Source organism: Dendrobates tinctorius, unplaced genomic scaffold, assembly GCF_039654945.1.
Source record: "Dendrobates tinctorius isolate UK_male_01 unplaced genomic scaffold, ASM3965494v1 ptg000154l, whole genome shotgun sequence".
Classification (NCBI taxonomy): Eukaryota; Metazoa; Chordata; class Amphibia; order Anura; family Dendrobatidae; genus Dendrobates; species Dendrobates tinctorius.
Window position 1 is genome coordinate 11,105,341 of NW_027361821.1, and position 22,725 is coordinate 11,128,065.

General features: G+C 38.7%; 1 protein-coding gene across 8 annotated transcripts in view; it reads right to left on the reverse strand.

The window, feature by feature from the left end:
- TENM1 (teneurin transmembrane protein 1) overlaps window positions 1–21,617 on the reverse strand; it is a 1,357,925-nt gene extending 1,336,308 nt beyond the window's left edge. For 7 of the 8 annotated variants that reach the window (XM_073547619.1, XM_073547618.1, XM_073547617.1 and 4 more), the window contains exon 1: window positions 21,007–21,616. The gene's annotated coding sequence lies outside the window, so the exon portion shown is untranslated. Of the gene's footprint in view, window positions 1–21,006 lie in introns of all 8 variants that reach the window. The other variant, XM_073547613.1, reaches the window with a different exon arrangement.
- Window positions 21,618–22,725: the final 1,108 nt, after the last annotated feature.

Consider the following 22,725-nt stretch of genomic DNA (forward strand, 5'->3'; position numbering starts at 1 on the left):
TGTGTTTTATTATCCCATTGGCCACAGAGTGCTTACACATATTACTCAGAACCTTGAGTAGGATAGTACTAATATAGGAACAGTCCTGTGAATGCTAAATGAGAAAATAAAGTCTAGATTTGATATAAATGAAGTGAGGTCGGACTGGTGAGGAAGTTTTAGTTCAGTACTTTTGTTTGTAATCATGTTGCAACACTTCTGAACATTATGCTGCTGTTTACACTGCTACGATTCACATTGCCACGCACATGGAAAATTTGTGGACCAGAATTGTTCTTTTGTTTGATCCAGAAACACACTGGTCCAATGACTGTGTCTGGTATTGCAACTTTGGCAAAGTAGAGATTATCACAATATGTTAAGGCTGCGTTCACTAAAGGATGAGATCTGGAGAGTATAAAAGCAAGGTTCTCCGTTCACACCAATGCGTTCCGGCACCGTTCTCATGGTATGGTATTGCAACCCACAAGAATAGTAATTAGCTACAATATCGCACACATCCTGCAAACAAGAGTGGGCTAATTACTAATAAAAAAGGAGATCCCTTTTCTTCTATTCCCATATAACCCCTTTGAACAGTAAATAAATATATTGATTGCTAATTACATCCAATTACCTTATGCATTGCATGCATCCATGAAACACAATAACTTTCATTCCAACTTGAATCCCAACAATAAATAATGTGCTATGACCATGTCATGGAAATCAAACAGAGTTACTATGTATTAGTATACAGTCATGGCCAAAAGTATTGACACCCCTGCAATTCTGTCAGATAATACTCAGTTTCTTCCTGAAAATGATTGCAAACACAAATTCTTTGTTATTATTATCTTCATTTAATTTGTCTTAAATGAAAAAACACAAAAGAGAATGAAGCAAAAAGCAAAACATTGATCATTTCACACAAAACTCCAAAAATGGGCAGGACAAAAGTATTGGCACCCTCAGCCTAATACTTGATTGCACAACCTTTAGCCAAAATAACTGCGACCAACCGCTTCCGGTAACCATCAATGAGTTTCTTACAATGCTCTGCTGGAATTTTAGACCATTCTTCTTTGGCAAACTACTCCAGGTTCCTGATATTTGAAGGGTGCCTTCTCCAAACTGCCATTTTTAGATCTCTCCACAGGTGTTCTATGGGATTCAGGTCTGGACTCATTGCTGGCCACCTTAGAAGTCTCCAGTGCTTTCTCTCAAACCATTTTCTAGTGCTTTTTAAAGTGTGTTTTGGGTTATTGTCCTGCTGGAAGACCCATGACCTCTGAGGTAGACCCAGCTTTCTCACACTGGGTTCTAAATTATGCTGCAAAATTTGTTGGTAGTCTTCTGACTTCATAATGCCATGCACACGGTCAAGCAGTCCAGTGCCAGAGGCAGCAAAGCAACCCCAAAACATCAGGGAACCTCCGCCATGTTTGACTGTAGGGACTGTGTACTTTTCTTTGAATGCCTCTTTTTTCTCCTGTAAACTCTATGTTGATGCTTTTGCCCTAAAAGTTCTACTTTTGTCTCATCTGACCAGAGAACATTCTTCCAAAATGTTTTAGGCTTTTTCAGGTAAGTTTTGGCAAACTCCAGCCTGGCTTTTTTATGTCTCGGGGTAAGAAGTGGAGTCTTCCTGGGTCTCCTACCATACAGTCCCTTTTCATTCAGATGCCGACGGATAGTACGGGTTGACACCGTTGTACCCTCGGACTGCAGGGCAGCTTGAACTTGTTTGGATGTTAGTGGAGGTTCTTTATCCAACATCCGCACAATCTTGCGTTGAAATCTCTTGTCAATTTTTCTTTTCCGGCCACATCTAGGGAGGTTAGCCACAGTGCCATGGGCTTTAAACTTCTTGATGACACTGCGCACGGTAGACACAGGAACATTCAGGTCTTTGGAGATGGACTTGTAGCCTTGAGATTGCTCATGCTTCCTCACAATTTGGATTCTCAAGTCCTCAGACAGTTCTTTGGTCTTCTTTCTTTTCTCCATGCTCAATGTGGTACACACAAGGACACAGGACAGAGGTTGAGTCAACTTTAATCCATGTCAACTGGCTGCAAGTGTGATTTAGTTTTTGCCAACACCTGTTTGGTGCCACAGGTAAGTTACTGGTGCTGTTAATTACACAAATTAGAGAAGCATCACATGATTTTTCGAACAGTGCCAATACTTTTGTCCACCCTCTTTTTTATGTTTGATGTGGAATTATATTCAATTTGGCTTTAAGACAATTCTTTTTGTGTTTTTTCATTTAAGACAAATTAAATGAAGATAATAATACCAAAGAATTTGTGTTTGCAATCATTTTCAGGAAGAAACTGAGTATTATCTGACAGAATTGCAGGGGTGTCAATACTTTTGGCCATGACTGTATGTGTTTTCCAACTTCAATATAATTATTGTGAAAAAACAATAGTCTCCATTGTAGCAACCTCTGATACCTTTCATTACTTAGCACAATACATAGCGGACACGTACTGCAAATTAATTAGCATTCCGGCCACTGGCGACTGATACTGTGTAACTTTCCGGAGGTTACAAGGGAATGACACTGGAGTTTACATTGTGAAGTAGCTGCTTCTCTATATCCTGGAACCGTCACTTTGTTTTTTAACATTGAGGCCATCATGACACTTCATCTTCTCACAGTGCAATTAACGTGAAGGTGACAGATCTGTCGTCAAGTCTAAGAATCGCTTTAGTGGCACCATAATGTCATCAACCATGCATTGTTTGCAAAACTCTTCCTTTTAATTAAAAAATCAGCAAGCCCATAATACAATACGCGGTCATTAATAGATTTTGCATATGTAACAGTCACAGTAGCAACATGTAAGAATAAAATTCATTACTTTTCTTGTTTTCAGTTCATGAGGCTGCTCGGAGATGCGGCATGTACTTCATTACACGTATAAAGAGGAACCAATAAGGAACCCTCAAGTCAATCCTATTTACATTTTCAATTCATCAAATACATTGGGTTTGCAAAAGGAAGTCGCTAGTTTCTTCCAATACTATTTATTAACTTTGATTAAATAAATAAGATGCGATGCTTAACCATTTCTAACTAACTTCGGCTTCAGGTAACTTCTGAAGGACAGGATCTTTTTAGAATAAGTGAGTTCTAGATACCGTAAGTCATATTTTCGGTTTTGTAATCTAAAGAAATAAGCAATAGAGCATACTGAAGAGCTCACAAGACACACAGGAAAAAATGAGATGCAGTATGGCCACCTACTGGTCATGCTCGGAATAGTCACAAAAAAAACAACATGTCTACAAAAAGAAATGTAGTAAACACCCAAAATATTAAATCAGTTAGATAATGAGTATTTGTAAAGTTATTAATCAGCATTCTGATAACCAATCATTTTACTACTACATCTTCAGACGCTGTCCGTCAAATGTAAGGATTTATTCTACATAACAAAACAGATTAGAGATATTTTACTACTCAAGATTCTTAATCAGAGTGCAAGCGCTTGTAATTTATAGGCTTAATACAATATCAGGTCTGACGTCAAGGGGAAAGAAGAGGACATGTAAGCTTTCTTCTAAAAATACACATGTAAAAGAGAGTGCAGTTCAATTCTACTCGCTATAGTGGGACTGAGCTTTAATACCAGACACAACACAAGGACAAATGCAATGCTGTGTCTGGAAGAAAACAGGGATCTAAGGCTAGTTTCACACTAGCGTTTATTCGACGCAGCGCACGGCGCCGTTATGCCCTGCCCCCTGCCGGCTCCCTGCTCGCCCCATCTGGTCATCGCTGCCTACTATCGCACATGGACGCTTGCGATCTGCGCACCCTATATTTAGCATTGGGTGTGCAGATCATGCGCTGGCCGTGCGCTGGTAGGATTTTGGCATGCGCTGCGCACTTTTGAAGGTGCGCCTGTGCACGCCGAATGCAGCATGTTGCATTTAGGCGCACACAGCGCACCTTCAAAAGTGAGCAGCGCAGCCAAAATCCTACTAGCGCACAGCCAGCGCACGATCTGCGCACCCTATGCTAAAGATAGGGTGCGCAGATCGCAAGCGTCCATGTGCGATAGTAGGCGGCGATGACCGGATGGGGCGGGAAGGGAGCCAGCAGGGGGTGGGGCTTAGCGGCGCCATGCGCTGCACCGAATAAACGCTAGTGTGAAACTAGCCTAAGGGGTAATAAATATCTATCCTTGTGGAGAGTGGCAAGTCAGGCATGGCATGTCAGTGTGAGGAGATTTGTATGCCATGCAAGTTTCTTTGGGCTTTTACCCTAAGTCATATGGCAAGGCTAGATAAAGGGTCAACATTGGCTTTTAGGATTGCTAAAAGTCCTCAATGAAGAGGCAATTTACATATGGAAGAAAACAGACAAGTCTTTGCAGTTTGGTACAACACTAAAGCAGTTGAAAGTTGGAACCTTGAGACTTTGGGGAGTCATGCTCAACCAAGGTAAGGTTATTATTTCTTACATTCCTGGTTGTGCTGTGAAATCATGCATTAGACTTTTGGACAATTATAGGGGTAATTTTACGGACAACCTTCACTGAGTTGGGGCACTTTTATGGTTACCTATTATGGTGCCAACCTTGAAGGTTAGGTATGGATCAGATTTGGGACAGGTTTTATTAGGATCATTTATTAGCTAAAAACTTGGACCTATAATTTTCTATACTGCCTTGATTGGATTTTGTTCCCTATTCAGGCTCATTTACTATGGTCGTATTGTATCAGCATGTTTATATATTAGTGTTACTTCCTGCTTGGGAATTTACCCAAGCGTAATTCTTATATCTATATCTATAAGGGATAGCTAACATGAGCATAAACTCTTTCTTGCAAGAGAATAGGATTGATTGTATTAAGGACACTCCAATCAAACCCTAATCAGAGTTTGACAAGGGTGTCAGCATGGTGCGAGAGAATCGGAGTACACTGTCAGGAGAAGAGGGAGAACAACATTTCTCCATCTTCTCCATTGTGTGAATCTGCAGAAATCAGATTGCATTCAGAATATATCCGAGTGCAATTTCATGTTTTCCATGCACTCATAGACTTCAATGGTGCGTTACATCCAATATGCTGCCATTTTTTCTCATGCAAAATCAGTATGAGAAAAAAACACTGATCAGCACTGCCACATAGAATAACAATGGTACGAGTGCTATCTGATAAAACATAAGCTAGCGCTCTTCTGATGTATACACTCGTGTGAGTGTTATTTCCTTTTTTGTATGCTTTTAAATGAATACAATTTGGTTATTGTAATGTTAACATTGTTTGGTTCTACGATACAACGCTAATGCCGCCTCAACCTTTTCCCATGCACAAACCCCACAAAGCAAACAGTTCATAACACTTAAAGAAGCATTCCTCCTCTTCCCACCAAAGTTTCATCCTCTTAATATATTGCAATCATCATATTATACAGCACTGTGTACTTATAATTGCTCATTCTGCCTTTCTACCCAGCTATTCTTCTCTTTTCCATTAGGTCTATGACATCACATGATTAAAAGCTGTCTAGCTGAATCCTTCTAATCTTTTTGTGGAAACAGGAGGTCAATTTTCCCTGCATGAGTCATAACTGCAAAAGTCCCTGGCAGGGAAATGATAAATGCAGGGAACAGAGACTTTCTGTTTCTAATGGAGCAGAGAAAAGAGAAGACTTATCTGAGTAAAAAGGCAAAATGAGCAATTGTAAGTACACAGTGCTATATAATATGATGACTGCAATATATTAATAGGATTATACCGTTGAAGGGAGGAGGAGGGCTTCTTTATTTTAAAGGATTACAATTGGTGTTGACCATATTTAATCTATGCAAACTAAGTAACATTTTTACGCATTTGTTTAAAAGTAACTCAGACTGGCTTAATGTTTCCTAGTATGTCTTATGTCCCTGTTTCTGAAACTTTCTTAGCTTTGCTTCCATTTTATTACTTTTGTTCCTCTCCTGGGTCTGTTTTGTGTACGCAATACAGACAGTTTAGACCTTTAAGATAAAATATGAGCATTGCATTCTTCAGTTTAACCTCTGGTAAAATGAAAAGTAACCAGAAAAAGTCATTTTTTTATTTTTCAAAAGGGGAATACATATACAGTACTGTCTAGTTAGCACAAATGTCTTTTGGCTGTATAAGATGTCTTTATCCCCTGTTAAAATGACATGGTTAAAAAGTTAGGACACGTTCAGATGAGCGTATTAAACACCTGTGTGCTGTCCGTATGCAAACCGGTACCACACAGACGGCACAAGCACCAATGCAAGTCAATGTGCTAGTTTACATGGCCGTTTTTACAAACGGACCAATAATCTGGGTGTAAAAATCACTGCGCTACTTGATGTGTATTCTGAATGAGACTGGTCAATTAGAAGTCAATGAAGTGGATCATATACAGGTCACAATTGATAGGCCATGTGTCTTCCATGCATCCATTACAAATAAAAGAATAAAAAACTGTATTGGACACTTATTATATATTAAATTGTTCAAGGGAAAAATTGCCTACCGTACGCATGTTAATAACGGACATACACATGACACATGGGGGTAAAAAACAATTATTCGGATGTAATACAGACATAAAAAGAGACACATAGACCACAAAACAACCTTGTTAAAATGTCATTTTTTTTCTGGATAGAAAAAACGTACTCATTTTGTACACGCTTGTGTGAACACAATTCTCTGCAGATTGGAAAATTAAAACTTAACATTTATAATTATATTTAAAATATCATTAAAGTGCCAAATAGTGCAAAAAAGTGCTCGTGCCAAGAAAAAGTGCAAGTAACATAGCAACCTGTGCTATACCGCCTATTCTATTAGAAGGACCAATCGACCTTGTACTGTATATTTTATCAGGTCGTTATACATGATACATCCTGCTACCAGCAGATTTATACACAGTAGATCCCGCTTTTTATTGGATTGCAAGATATTAATCTCATGAATTATACATTTACACACAGGTCTATATTAACATGATTATGTATCAACTCAAAGGACATAATAGCTTCACATATATCCACGTAAAGACCTAATCTTAATAAATGTCCTTATTAGTAAATAAATGGCGGTATTCAATATTCACAAATCATACAGCCTTGAGACATATCAGTTGTTGTCTCAATCATTAATGTCTAACAAATACCTCACTTATGGAGACTTTAGGTCCTGGTTGTTAGTATTTTACGAACAAGGGCCAACACTAACAGCTCTCATGGTGAGCTCTCAAATAGAAATGTTATACTTATCTGCAGGATCGTGAATCTGAACATCGATGCCTGCAGTCAATTTCTTATATGCGGGTCCCAACCTATATGCGGGACCTAACCGGGTCCCACCTTTGCCTTGCTGAGTGGCCTCTATCTCGAATAGTGTCAGCAGGTTTTTGTTACCTCATCTGAGAGCAGCATAATGTAGGAAAAGAGACCCTGATTCCAACGATGTATCACTGAGTTTCCTGGGTGCAGCAGTCGGGACACAATCAGAGTGTTTAGAAGTAGCATGAAGCAGAGCTCAGAGAGCTGTCTCCACCCACACCAGGCTCTCTATGTACATTGTCTATTGATAATAAAATGATAAGTGGTGGGGGCAGAGTTGGGCCAAGATGCACACGAGCTGTAGTCCTGCAGAGATAATCTCCTGCTGACAAAACACAAATTGTTTTGAAAGGCACACAGCCTAATAAGTGACACATTGCTGAAATCAGTGTCTTACCTCATTCTGCCCTTTGATTAAAAAGCAATAACCAGCTGACAGATTCCCTCTAGTGCACTTCAGTTACATGCTATGAGGACTATTTAGCAGAATACTTTGGACTTTAAATCATATAAATCTGCCCTTCTGTCTTTTTACTCAATATACACTAAGATGGAGAAATGGAAAAGTCCAGTGCTGCAAGTTTCATATGGCTAAAAATTTCTTGAACTACCCTAAAACCTAATGAACAAGCACCTGTTGTGTTTCAAACCTAACACAGGTCTAAGTTATTTCTGTGACTACTGACATGGATTAGGTCTGAAATATGCTTACTGGCTATTTAATGTGTTTTTAGTCTTTTTCATTACATTAGCTTTTAATCACGTGATGTCATAGACCTAATGATAAAGAGAAGATTTACCTGGGGAGAAAGGCAAAAGGAGCAATTGTAAGTGCACAGTGCAATATAGTACTGTATGGTGAATGCAATATATTATGCTAATTTTGCCTTTCTACCCAGATAAATATTCTCTTATCCATTAGGTTTATGACATCACGTGATTAAAAACTGACTAGCTGAATCCTTCTAAGCTCTATGTAGAAAACAGAGGTGATTTTTTTCTGCACAAGACATAAGTCTCTGCAAAAGTCTATGGCAGTAGGAGGAGAGAGCAGCTGGGTCAGGAGTTGAGGAGGGAAATGAGTCATGCAGAGACAAGAGACTTGCTGTTTGAATATAGGGCAGAGAAAAGAGAAGAATTACCTAGGTAGAAAGGCAAAATGAGCAATTGTAAATACACAGTGCAATATAATATGATGATTGCAATATATTAAGTGGATAAAAACTTTGATGGGAGGGATTATTTAAATAAGAGACAATAAAGTCATATGGATGCCTTTGACAGATTTCATTCATCAGTCATCTGTCAATCATAAGCACCATGCTAAAAAATATATATATATTGATTGTATAGTTTTCAACAATTACATTTATATCTGATTTCATTTAACATAATACATGTGTATTAGTGGCACACATTTCAGAAGAAGGGTTAATAAACATTACAATGGTTTCCTAGTCACATGCTTTATAATCAATGGACGTAGTTTACATTTACAGTTGGTTGAGAACTGTCAGTTTCTAATAATAGATAGTTGTAAAGGAAGCTTTGGGGAAGCACAAGACCACCTCTCCATATATATTATTGGAAGCGCTCTCTGGTAAGAGATAAAGGATTAGAAATCCTTGCTTCAGATGACTGACAGGTAATCAAGTTGACCAGTGAATGCACAGATAATCAATGTGATCCAATACACATAGGAAAACAGGCTGACTCTGTTTACGAAGGGGATTTTACCTCCTGATTTTCCTTTGAAGCGCAGATCACTGAGAAGTCAGACATTTACAGCTGTAATATTCTTATCTATATTTTATTAACTGCATACTATAGAGTAGACGTGAGTCTCTTTGATGAAGGTGAAATAAAGCTTGGAGCAACTGCAAGCAGGGATATTAACTCTGTGTGATGGCAAATCAAGGTACCATTAACGCTACCTTCACCGCACTATGATTCTCAATGGACATGTATATATACAATAAAAAATTCTGCACAGTGGGAATGATTTAAATAATCGAAGTTTTTCTAGTTTATTTTTATCAGTTAACAACATACAAAGTGAATGAACCAAAGAAAAATTTAAATCAAATCAATATTTGGTGTGACCACAATTATTCCTTCAAAACAACATCAATTCTTTCAAGTACAGTTCTGAATGAACATGGAAGAGAGGTTGTTCCAAGCATCTTGGTGACCTAACCACAGATCTTCTGTCGATGTCCAAATCCTTCTGTCTGATCATGTAACTTGAGACAGACTCAATAATGTTGAGATTAGGGCTCTGTGATGGCCATATCATCACTTCCAGGGCTCCTCGTACTCCTTTACACTGAAGATAACTCTTCTGGACATTCTATGTTTGGGGGTAATTGTCCTGCTACAGAATAAAATTAGAGTCAAAACGAACACCTTCCTGATGGTACTGTATGATGGATAAATATCTGCCTCTAAACAGGACACAATTAAAACTGACCAAATCCTCATCTCCATTATCAGAAATGCTGCCTCAGACTTGCAATGAGCCACCTCAATGCTTTACTGTTGGCTGCAAACACTCATGATTATTATGTTCCCCAAGCCTTTCACAGCAGACAGCCTGCTGCTACATCCAAATATTTCAAATTTTGATTCATCAGTCGAGAGCTGCCATTTTCTGCACCCCTTTTCATATGTTTTTGTGCATGGTTGAGCTGCTTTGCCTTTTTTTCCATGTTGCAGGTATCACTATTTTGGTCAATATTATTTCAAGAAGACCATTCCTGTTAAGACAAATCTGCACAGTAGTTGGGTGTAGCTGGGTTTCACTGGTTGCTGCCCAGAGTTGATGGCACTGCTGGAAAACTTCCAATTTAAAAGGGTAGTAAGCATGATGTGTCTTTCATCTGCTGCATTATTTCCTTGAACAAGCATTAAGTTTAGAGTCCTCAGCATTGCCCATTTCTAGGTGCTTCATCAAAATAGTTTTGACAGCACATCTTGAAACAACAGTATGCTTTGAAATCTTTGACTGGGAGATACCTTGCTGATGCAGTATAATTACCTTGTGTCTTGTTGTTGTACTCAGTATTGCCATGCTATATGACAAAATCCTCATCTTGTGTCTTTCATTTGCTGCACTATTTCCTTATTCGGCCACAGCATCTATGGATTCATTGTTGCTCACTTCTTGGTGTCCTTGTTTAACTTCATTTATCAAAACTGTCTAAAGAAACCTGTTTTACTTTTTTTGTAACAAGCAGAGGTCAGCTTAAATTTTTTAACTTTTCTGGTAAAATGAAAACCGCACTGTGATTGGCTGCTATGGCAAATGCAGAGTTTTTCTCATAAATAGCTTTGATAACTGTGCTTCATTGTCTGTGAATTCTGCATCAACAGAATTAATGCCAGATTATTTGAAAAGTATGAATCATGGTAATTATGTAATTAACACTTTTAATCTTATAATCTAAAAATTTGTTTTCTTTGCTTAACCCCATGCTACTGATCTTATGAGTTTCCAGAATATCTTAAATTATGGATTTTAAAGTTAAAATAACTTTCCAAGCAAAAGTAATACATTGTGTTATGCGCATTCAGAACCTGAGGATTCAAGAACATCAAAGAGAGATTCGCTGTGACTTATACTACCCCCTCCAGGCTTGCTTTAGGCCTAAAATAATGTATCAGTTCTTCCTAGAGTGGACCTTTAAAATAACCCATTTGTTGATTCTTGAAGTAGTACATCACGGTATTTATATATACAAAAGGAATGTACAGGATTCTTTGAAACTTTGGAAAGTGTGTTTAGGAATTTTAGAACTTATGCAATAGAATTAAAGGGGTTATTTAGCTACAAAGGTGCTTGGTGCCTCCCACATTTCGAGTGTGGGAGGAAACCAGAGCACCTGGAGGAAACCCACACAAATATGAGAAGAGCATACAAACTCCTTCCATATGTTGTCCTTGGTGCGATTTTAACCAAAGACCATATTGCAAAATTGCTAGCCACTGAGCGACCGTGCTGTTCAAAGTAGAACATGTGCTCAATACTTTCTGATCTCACAGTGTCTTGACAGATGTGGGGGGGTTGTAATCTCACTGGCATTGGTCTTCTTTGATGTGGATGCACCAGATAACCACTTTCAATAAGGTAGAAATTGCATCGGGGATGTTTTGCTTAAGGGATCATAAAGGACCATATACCCGATAGCAAGTTATCTTTATCATATGTGGCACAGAGGTTCATTATATTACAATTATAATTGTGGAAAAGAACATTAATATGAAAGCAAAGGGGCTGTCCGGTGAAACAAGTTAGCATTATCTGTAGGTGACACCTAGATCGATGGGGGTCCCACAGCAGATCAGGAAATTTTTATCTATAATGGGGAACTTTCATCCTCAATACAAAATGGTGGGACTGGTCAAATATGCAACTGCTGCTCCAATCGTTTTCTATGGGTATGCCAGAAAAAGCAGAGTGTGGCACTTAGCAGCCAGATAGGTGATGAATGGACTGGCTATCGAGCTGCTCCATTATTACATGGATAAAATTTTCCTAATTTTCTGATCATGTTGGGCCCAAATGGTTGGACCTCCACTGGTCAACAAGTTGCAACTTATCCTCTAGACAGGTGATTACTTGGTAATATATATTTATAAGGACTTTTTCAGCACAGAATGAGTGTTCAAACCAAGTACAGGCACGCGGTGCTTCTTGACAGGGCCAATCATTTATATCCACCTTCCCACCTGTTTGGTTGCCATCTATCTCCTCTTGCTCTTTGAAGCCAGAGTTTTCAGTCAAAGAAGAGGGGGGTGGAGGTAGAGGAACAACAAGCAAGTGGGAAGGTTTAAATGATCGACCCCACCAAGATACATCACGCCTGAACTTGGCTTAAACAGCCATTCTGTGCTGGCAGACTCACTTTAAGCAAACCTGGCTGTGTCATGAACACATTATATTGCAGTATACATGTAAGGCCAAACTTAATATATCTGATGTTTGCCTGCCAAAGATAGGTCAAAGTAAGGTTAATGACTTGCAACGACTGAAAGTCTACCATTTTGGTGAGTGGCACAGACAACACTTGGCACAGTCTGGCCATCACATGACTTTTCTAAGAAGATGCTTCTTATATTTCGAGACTCAAGTTGATTAAAACTTCAATCCAAACTTAATTTGAGGGCCACATCTGTTAGCAGCATGAGCAGAATGGATCACTATACAGCATGTGACAGTTAATTATCTCTTCCCTGTCATGTTGCTGAAGTTGCTGTTTATTGGTCTACATGCTAAAAAGTATCTGAACTTATCTGTTATATTATGCAAATTGAAGTACTTTTTTTTTGCTGAATCAAATTAAGTGAAATGTACATAGACCATTGGCATATTAATTAGAACCTCACAAGCTCACATTTACCAAACTAGAAATCATTTCTCTCTTTTCATCTCTAGAGAAATAATTAGACTCTCACTTTTCAGAAGTTGAAGTGTTTTAATAATGCCAGAATTTAACTGGTGGCTGCAGAATAACTGATACTGGCAAATATGCCAGGTTTTTATTTTATGTGCCCAGAAGTAGATTAGTGTCTAGATGTACATGTCTGACCTTAATTATCTCTTATTAGCTTTGTTTGACCTTTTATACTCACTGCTATGATCTGTGAAAATGGTCGTTTTTGGCAGCTTTTAACATGCAGGTACGTCAATGGAAAATATTCCATAAACGACACCTGGGTCTTATTTCCTCCGAAGATGGCCATCTGAATTTCAACCTCTTTTGGCTCTGGAAGCCAAATTATTTTTTTTGGATAGCTGCTCAGTTTTTACATAGGTCATAGTCATACTGGCTGTATATCAGGGATACACAATCTTTTCTGGTCTGAGGGCCATATTGTCATATTGAATCACTCATAGGGACCGGAATAAAACTGTAATGTGTATTACCAATTATGGCACAGCAAAAGTATGTTCCACTAATGTATTTCAGATAAAAGTCCTGAAAGTGGAGCCTGCAACTTTTGGAAGAATTAGAGTTCCCTTTTCACTTAGTTTGCACTCCAGAGAAGAGAAGGCCAGGGGCACACGTGGCTCTGGATTGTAAGCTCAATAGCCATAAACTAAAATTGATGGAGCTACATATATGGATATCCACCAGTAACTCACATATACATTTCTGTAAGGCCAAACAAGAGCCAAGAGAACTCAATCCCCTAATAAATATCAAAAATATCAAAAGACTGACCATCACTTTCAAACAGAAAGACAAATGTGAACAGGTGCAAGCGGAAAAAGACACTCATTCTTCTAATATTTATGGGAGATACATAAAGGAACATGTACTAAACATCTTTTCTCTTAAACGACAGTTAAGCAGCGAGACATTAGCAAGCATGTCTGTGAACATATGTTTGGGGGTCCCAGAGAATGACATTTTGTGCTGCATGTGGTCCCTGGGCTCTGGTTGTGCACCTTGCCATTAATCATCCAGTTATGAAATCAGATCTAATGCCACCATCATTTTACCATTGTGTTCTGCAGAACAATTAAGGGTTGATTGACTAAACACCATTTATCACCTATTCACAGGATATGTTACGAATGTATGACTGCTGGTCCAACTCCTGGAACCACCACCGATTACAAGAAGTGAACAGAGAGTGCAGGCGTAACAACCATTTCGTTCACAGTCTATGGGAGTGCATGCACACTAAGGCTACTATAAAAGTGGATAAAGCAATCATGCATGTGCGCTACCACTCCATTCCCAAAGGGGACTTTATGACCAACAATCTCATTAACCGAACAGTTAGGCATCCAGTGATCCTACATTTGTCACTTATCCTGTGGCCCAACCGCTTAAGATAAGGTTATAGATTAGAGCATGTATCTCTTATACAATATGCATTACTAAAATTCAGTCTCTGCATTCAGGGTGGCATGGAGATGGGTTATCATATATGAAAATATGTCTAGTCATCAAAGCTGTATAGACATCCAAATGATTTGTCAGCAAATATGACTACAGATTTAGAGAATGTTAATAAATATGGATATAAATGCATTTAGAATACATTTAGAATAAATTACACTACCATTTTAACTGTAAAAGACAAGACTGAACTGAGCTAAACGGAACATCAGACGGAAGTAAGCTTTCACCTATATTCACCAGTAAATGTTATGTCCACAAGTGACACAGAAATGGCCTTTGCCTATGTAGAAGAACAAGATTTTAGCCTATGGACTTCTCTGTGTGACTGTAATATGGCGAGGTATAACCTAGATCCATATTATAGAGCCTTTCGATGGCTGTGTGTCTGTGTCGCACCTCCGTGATCCTCTGCTTTACTGTACATGGAATCTGAGAGAACGCGCCATTATATGCTACATTGCTGTGGTATACCTTCGGTAGAGTATGATGTTGTTAGCAGGCACCATTTAGTAGCACCCCAAGTACTTTATGGACTCTATAAATCAACTATAGGGATTAAATGAGCTGCTTCACGTATCTACATATGACTTGTATACTTGAGACGCACAACTTTGTACCTAAGAAAAACAGCAGACAACTGACTCATTCTTCAGGACCCCACACTATGTTTAACAATGCTTCAATGTATTGAAAATTTTGGGAAAAGCAAACCCTTCATACCTTCATAATTAGGTCACTATGTAGCAAGCGGGAATTGGCAATATTGTCACTCCACTATAAATATACAGTGGAAAAGTAAGGAAAGAGTGGGTGATCTGTGTTGCTCATGTACATCCATCAAGAAGTCAAGGAATCAAAAAGAAGTGACGATGTTGACCACTGGCGGACACAGAGAGAAAACAGCCCCTGTGCAAGAACAATATATGGACCCTTTGGAGCCCAAGAGCTCCTAGAAATGCAAAATTCCACCTGCTTTGGGGGGTAGAACTGGGCCCCTTTACCCCTTGCACTGTTGTTCTGATGAACAAGCTGCACCAACAATATGTTCGCCTCGGATGCTGACAGTGCACTTTACTCTCTACGCGTTTCGAAGCTTTACAACTTCTTCTCCAAGTGAACCACAAAGATTTCTAATGCTTAGAAACACGGAGGGAATAAAACGCATTGTCACCTTTGCTTGTTTCTGACTCCTTGATCGGATGTACACCAGCAGTGCAGGTCACCCGCCATTTTCTAATTGCTCATACTACTATATTGGATGTACCAGCCTGATGGGCTGCAGCAGCTGTAGTCCTACTTGAAACCTTTTTAAAGTTATGTCTCACACAGCATTATCAGGTCATTTATCTGAATAACACCCTATTTTGCTTTTTTTGTTGCCCAGCCATTCCCATATAAGCATAAAGTGAGCACTCAGTCTTGACATATCCACACGTAGACTAGCCAATGGGTTCTCTATAGATGATATTAAATAGCACAGAGGCTAATGACCTTCCCCTTACACCCACCAGTCATTGTTGTCAACAATAGTGATTACTTATTGCCTGCGTGTTTTGTATTGTTAGACAATAGTCCTGTGCATTGTATACTTTTCTATATTAACTAGTTCAATCATTTACAGTAATGGCAGTAGAGACAAGGTACTCACCTTGCTCTCTGACCTACAGCTGTAATGCTCCCTTTCATATTATCAGTCTGGAAATGAATACTGCACATTGTGGTGTGCATTAGGCTACAATCACAAATGCAGTTTTTCAAGCAGCTCTTCTTTGTCAAGAGCAGAAGAAAATCTAAATCAAAGAAGTACAAAGAAAAGGTGCAATCAGATTCTTTCCTTTATACCCACTTTTGTGTTTAGATTAAAAAAGAATATAAAAATTGATCCAAAAACTTTAAAGAACTGCATTTGTGAACCCAATGGTGTCCATACTGACAAGCAATTAATGATTATGTGCTTCAATTTTACGTTTTCATGTATTTTTTCCCAAAAGGGACAGGAAATGAAGAAATGGAGAATGAGACCAGACCCTCCCTTCTTCCTGTATACATAATGGAATATTGAGCATTACTGAGGACTGATGAGCAGGGGTAGCGGTAGCAATGGCAATAAGGGAAGTCGGCACATTACATATAGTTGTTTCATTGTCCCTTCGAATATTTATCCAGTATGTTGCGCTGTTTTCTGAGTTGTGATGACGATGGCTAGGAAGGATGAATGTTATATATCTAATGGGTAGTTTAGAAATATAGAAGTAAATATGGCAGGGAAGTTACCAGGTATGCATGAAGATAGGAATAATGGTGTGAATAGAAGATGCCAGATTCTTTCACAATAAGCTAGTCATCAGCATTGTCTTTCCCTTTTTCACTGTGCTACTGTCTGTTTCAGGTAGGAATAATAGTTCTCCATTAAGATAAATGTAGAGTTTATTTTTTTTCTTCAAATAAATACGTGTTTTTTGGCATCAGCCGTTAACCTTTGAAAGTCTTTATTTTATCCCATCATAAATGCAGACGTTCTGCTCGACTATGCCTGGAAAGTATACCCTAGATCTCAGCCCTACGATAAACAGCAATTTGGCACATAGTACATATTTAGAAAAGCAGTTTCCCTTTGATAAAAGCCGTATGAATGCATTTCTCTTGTCATCTTGTGGGGGTTTGCTTTTCGCTTTGCCGAGCTGTAAACTTATACTTTGGAGAGTGGATTATTTTGACATTCTGAAACAATCTCTCAAACTATACAAATTGGAATCTGTTTCGGTAGGCGCAGAAGTGTGCCGATATGTGGCCCGTACAAAAAGGAAAAAATATGTATCTCGTAACACCTTAAACTGGAATATGTTGTCATCAAATGCTTTATAGGTGGTTTTACATAGGGGTGGAAAAAATATCTACTAAATGATCACACTACTTTATGGAAACAAGTGAATGAGAAACTCAAATTATCCAACACAACCATTTGATTTAGCTTCTTAAGGCTTTCAACAATTACTGTCATCACTAATAGTTATGTTCTAGATGTTACAAAGTGCCCGTGAATCATCCTCTTTGTTAAGGAAGCTGTGACTGCCTGTTGCTCTTACAGTACGCGAACAATGGATTTCAAGTCCCATGTGATACAATCCTTATGGAAGCAGAATGTTGGTGGCAGGGACCTTTTTCTGGGGCTGACTATTGCAATGGTTTCTAACTTTCTGCCATATGTTATATCACACTATGGCCACTATGTACATCCCAACCATCCTCCTACCAAGACTTTTGCAGCAAATCACATGGCAATGCTGCAGCAAATCCTATGCAACTGAGACTAGTCAATGAGAGATGAAATGTATCACAGCGGTCTGTCACTTATTTACTGTTGCTTCTGTGCCTTTCAATGGGCTATATCTGCACTGCAGGCTATAGTGCTGCAGTGTCCATGCTCCGGGGAAGGATTTCAGCATTGCAATTCTCACTGCAAGATAACATGCTGAAACCCTAGGACTACTGCTCCGTCTGAGCCTTCTCGCTACCTTTCTACTTTGGCCATGTCTTAAGTATGGATCTATTAGAATCTGCATTGCATGATATTCCATTGATAGATCCAAATGTCCCACCTTGGAAAAACAACATTCATAGACAAAGATGTAGTAAGCCCAGAATCCAATATTTGGCATTAATAACTCTGCTACCAGGACACAGGATTTGCATTTTTCTGCACAATTGCAGTCACAACTATGAGTTATGGTAAATCTTTCAAGCTTCAGAAAAGTTACAGTTTAAGCAGCTGCTATATGTGTGCATGGCAACATACACCGAATGATGAAGAAGAGCAACGTCACAATTCTAATGCACAGAGACACCACTACCCACTCAATACACTCCTAAGTTATGGAAAGTATTTGCCCATTATACATGGCTCTTCCATTCCAAAGCTGTTATCTCGATATGACGACAAGCAAATGATACAACATAAGGGATGCCAGATCCTGTCACCACAAAATTTAAGTTAAAGGGAAACATATGGAGATTATTGCATGCTGCAGACCCAAATACCACATCCAAAATGTATGCAACTAGTGCAAGAAAGATGCAAAGAGCAAGAAATATGTCTTTTTTTTATAGATCAACCCCTTTTTTAGTAATTGCAACATTGATGAACTAGTTTTGACTAAGCAGTGCTCTCTTATTACTAGTATTAGAAAGAAAGGGTAGAGTTACTTTTAATAGTTCCAGAAACTAATGTGATCTTCAAAGGTTGGAAAATAATAAAAACAGCCATAACAGACTTACAGCTGATAATATATATAATATATATATATATATATATATTTATTAGATAAATAGATAGATGATAGAAAGATATGTTGATATGTTGTGTCTATATATTGCATCTATTAACCTATATCTAAGTATACTGTGTATATAAATATATTATATATATATACACACACACATATGCATATCTATATAACTACATGTTATATACATATGCAACTATCTATCTGTAGCAAATATGGGATAGATAGATAGATAGATAGATAGATAGATAGATAGATAGATAGAAAATAGATAAAAGATAGATAGATAGATGATAGATAGATAGATAGATAGATAGATAGATAGATAGATAAAGAGATAGATAGATAGATATGGGATAGATAGATAGAAAATAGATAAAAGATAGATAGATAATAGATAGATAGATAGATAGATAGAAAGAAAGAAGAAGAGATAAAGAGATAGATGATAGATACACAGATAATCTGCTAAAAGCTGAATCATAAGAGAGACATAATTTGCAAAGCTGACATGCAAACTGCTATAATAACGATATGGATTGTACGTCTTAAGTATACTGACTTGCCAAGGTATGAACAGACTCCTTAACCACATAAGAAAAACAATGCATTTCTTGCAGACAAACCCCAACCACAAAGAAGACTACACTTAAATAATCATTGGATTGAATGAGATCTTCCAGTTGTATCAGTAAGGAAGTGCACAGCACATTATTTACTGTAATTCCTTTTAGAAAAGGCTCATTAGCCCCAGTGAGCTCTTCTTGCCTATGTACCAAATGCAGAGAGTGCTTCCATTTACTTTCTGACTAAACACTGGGTACAATCTGCCATTTCTATAGGAGAAGCATTAACTATTGAGGTGAAGAGCAGCTTTTGTAGGTGAGTCACATTTCAGGGAACTGGTGGTGTCATATCAGAAATGCTATGGACAACAATTAGCAGATGCCTAGAGAAAAGCGTAGATTTAAGTAAACTAATGGGTTTTATGAGTGGGCCAATGAAGGTAAATAACTGCCTACCAGTCAATGGTGGGTTAAAAACTAATTATTGTCACATCTGGTCTTGCTGAATGAAGGACTATAAAGAAAGCTGACTGTCAGCTGCTTCATGTGTGCCCACTTTTATCAGCTGCATTTGCTCTATCAATATCTGTGTTTATGGCATAGGAGCTGGCATTTTGATTGGCTGTGATCTGAAGGTTATGAAGCTTTCTAGGATTACTCACCTTTCATCATTAGAATGTCTGTCTAAAGCCTTTACTGCCTGAGAGTGCCAGGGTTTGTGTTACATCTAACTCTTGCACTCCTGAAGAACGTTATAAAAAAAAATCCATGAAAAGCTCTTAGAATGTAATCTATGTATCAGCTATTGATATTATTGATATTATGGGGGATAAAGAAGGCAGATTGTGGGGTGGGAAATGACAGGTTGAAAACTATGCATTTTCTGTAACACACTAACACACATACATTCTGGAACTCACACACAGACTGACTAATGTAACATACACAAGATCTGTAACACACACATACACAAGATCTGTAACACACACATACACACATGGTTTGTAACACACACATACACACACATGTTCTGTAACACACACATACATTCTGTAACACACACTCATACATACATGTTCTGTAACACACACATACACATACATTCTGTAACACACACTCATACATACATGTTCTGTAACACACACACACACATATACATACATACATGTTCTGTAACACACACTCATACACACAAATACACACACGTTCTGTAACACACACATACATGTTCTGTAACACACACACATACACACACGTTCTGTAACACACACATACACATACATTCTGTAACACACACTCATACATACATGTTCTGTAACACACACTCATACACACACATACACACACATGTTCTGTAACACACACATACATGTTCTGTAACACACACACACACACACACGTTCTGTAACACACACATACACATACATTCTGTAACACACACTCATACATACATGTTCTGTAACACACACACACATATACATACATACATGTTCTGTAACACACACACACACACATATACATACATACGTGTTCTGTAACACACACTCATACACACACATACACACACGTTCTGTAAGACACACTCATACACACACATACACACGTTCTGTAAGACACACTCATACACACACACATTCTGTAACACACACTGACTTCTTCTCAGCCGTTCCATGGCCGTTTAGAATGCGCTGTCCACTTGTTAGAGTGCTGAACCCCCAGGTCACATAGAGTGGCGCCTCCAGCACACACCCGGCAGGAGCATGGAACATTCTTATAAAGTGCTGTTCTCACCTGTCCTGAAGGAGTAACAGGACATGCTCCCCTCACGTGTATATAGATAAGTATCGACAATCACATGCATAAAACAATCTCCATTCCCTCTTCTATGAAGGAACATAGAATCAGTGTCACATTTGTCACCTACCTATTGGGTGGTGACTCTGAGCAGCCTCGGTCCCCCAGGCTGCCTTCCTGTGCCCTGTGCAGGTCTTGCCATAGCCTAACACTGGTGCCCTTGCCTGACCGCTTATTTGCCAATCAGGCAGGAGATAAATCCACCTTGAATGACCATCAGTCGGCCACAGGGAAGAGATGGCAGCAGGATGTTGGTGACAGGGACAGTTCTATGGGTCAGTAAGTGATAATCTCCTATACGAACCAAGGCTCCTTTATCATCATCATCCTAGGGCTCCAGTGCTACAACAAGCAGGCGTTCACCATCCAGGGTGCAGAGACAGCTCCAGAGGACTGTACCACTGTATCAAGGGGTGGGATTGGCCATGGGCTTAGTAGATCTCTTAGGCTGCAAGTGCATGTGAAGCTGCCATCAGTTGTCTGTGGAGCTGGTAGTGCTCTGTGCAGACAGCATCCTCCAGCCCTTCTGCTGCTGATCTGGGAGGCAGGAGGAGGAGGTGCAGACAGATGAACACAACTGCAACTATGGACTGAGCTAGGAGGAGAGAGGGAGAGAAAGGCTGCTGCTGACTACATCTCTCCATGTCAGGGCACAAGCTTATGTCCTCCATCCTTAGCTGAAGAGCCTGTGTTTGTAAGTGGACATCTGAAAGAAAGAAAGAAAGAAAGGTGTAAAACAAGAATCCATATAACACAGGCTGTTGTCTCTTTAACAAAAAGTCTTCTCTAAGAAAAGGATTTCAGTTCATTATTTTATCTGCTTTTCTCTTTGTAAGAAGAAGCATTCAATTAAGTTATTAATGAAAAATATTATCCTATTGTTTATAACCAAAATAATCATGATAATAAAAATATTTCTCAGTAAATATAAACAGAGTAGAAAATGTGTTTAATAAGATTCATTTATCCAATGTATCTTATTAATGCCCGCCCCATGTTAGTGTTCAGAATGCAGCTTTGTCTCTAGGAATAAATTATTGTTACTGATTATTACTCTGTTTGTCAATATACGTCCTAATAAATCCGAGGGTTTTGAATTTGTCTAGTTATTTTAAGCACCGCTAATCTGGCAGATCGGAATAAGGCTCCGGGGTTCCGAGAGCGCTAACTGTTTGTAAATACAGATAAAGGAAGTGTTGTTTTAATAGCGCACAGGTAAAAGAATCTGCCTTTCATAGAGCGGCAGACTAAAGGATGAACATTTATTTTCTGACTGTAGAGGTCTCTTCAGTTGAAAGTCTGCGAAGAGCATGTGTGTCTATGCTTTGTAAAACCGATATGTAAGATGCAGGATAACCTTTCACACATGCATAAAATGGATTGTTCTGGGAGCTCGTCATGTCATTGAAGTCTTTAAACGTATCCAGAAAAAAAATGTTATTTTGGTAGTTGCTTGACAACTGTTTATTATCTTTAAGACGTAACATATAAAAAGAATGATGTTTAAAGGCTCACTATTTTGCCTCCATTTGGCACTTTGGCAGCAGTCTAAATCTACCCAGTGACAGATTCTCCTTGAACAGGTTGTCTCATGACAACCATTTATGGGATTAGCACAAGGACTTGCACCTGTCATGCATATACAGTATGTGAAAAGGTTCTGACTGATGACCAATCTGCAGTGACAGGAGTGGTGGCCGCACATCTGCTAGCTAATTCCATTCACTGCTATGGAAGCTTTGTATACAGCCAGGCATCTAGAGATAGCCATAGATCCTAGAGGCCAGAT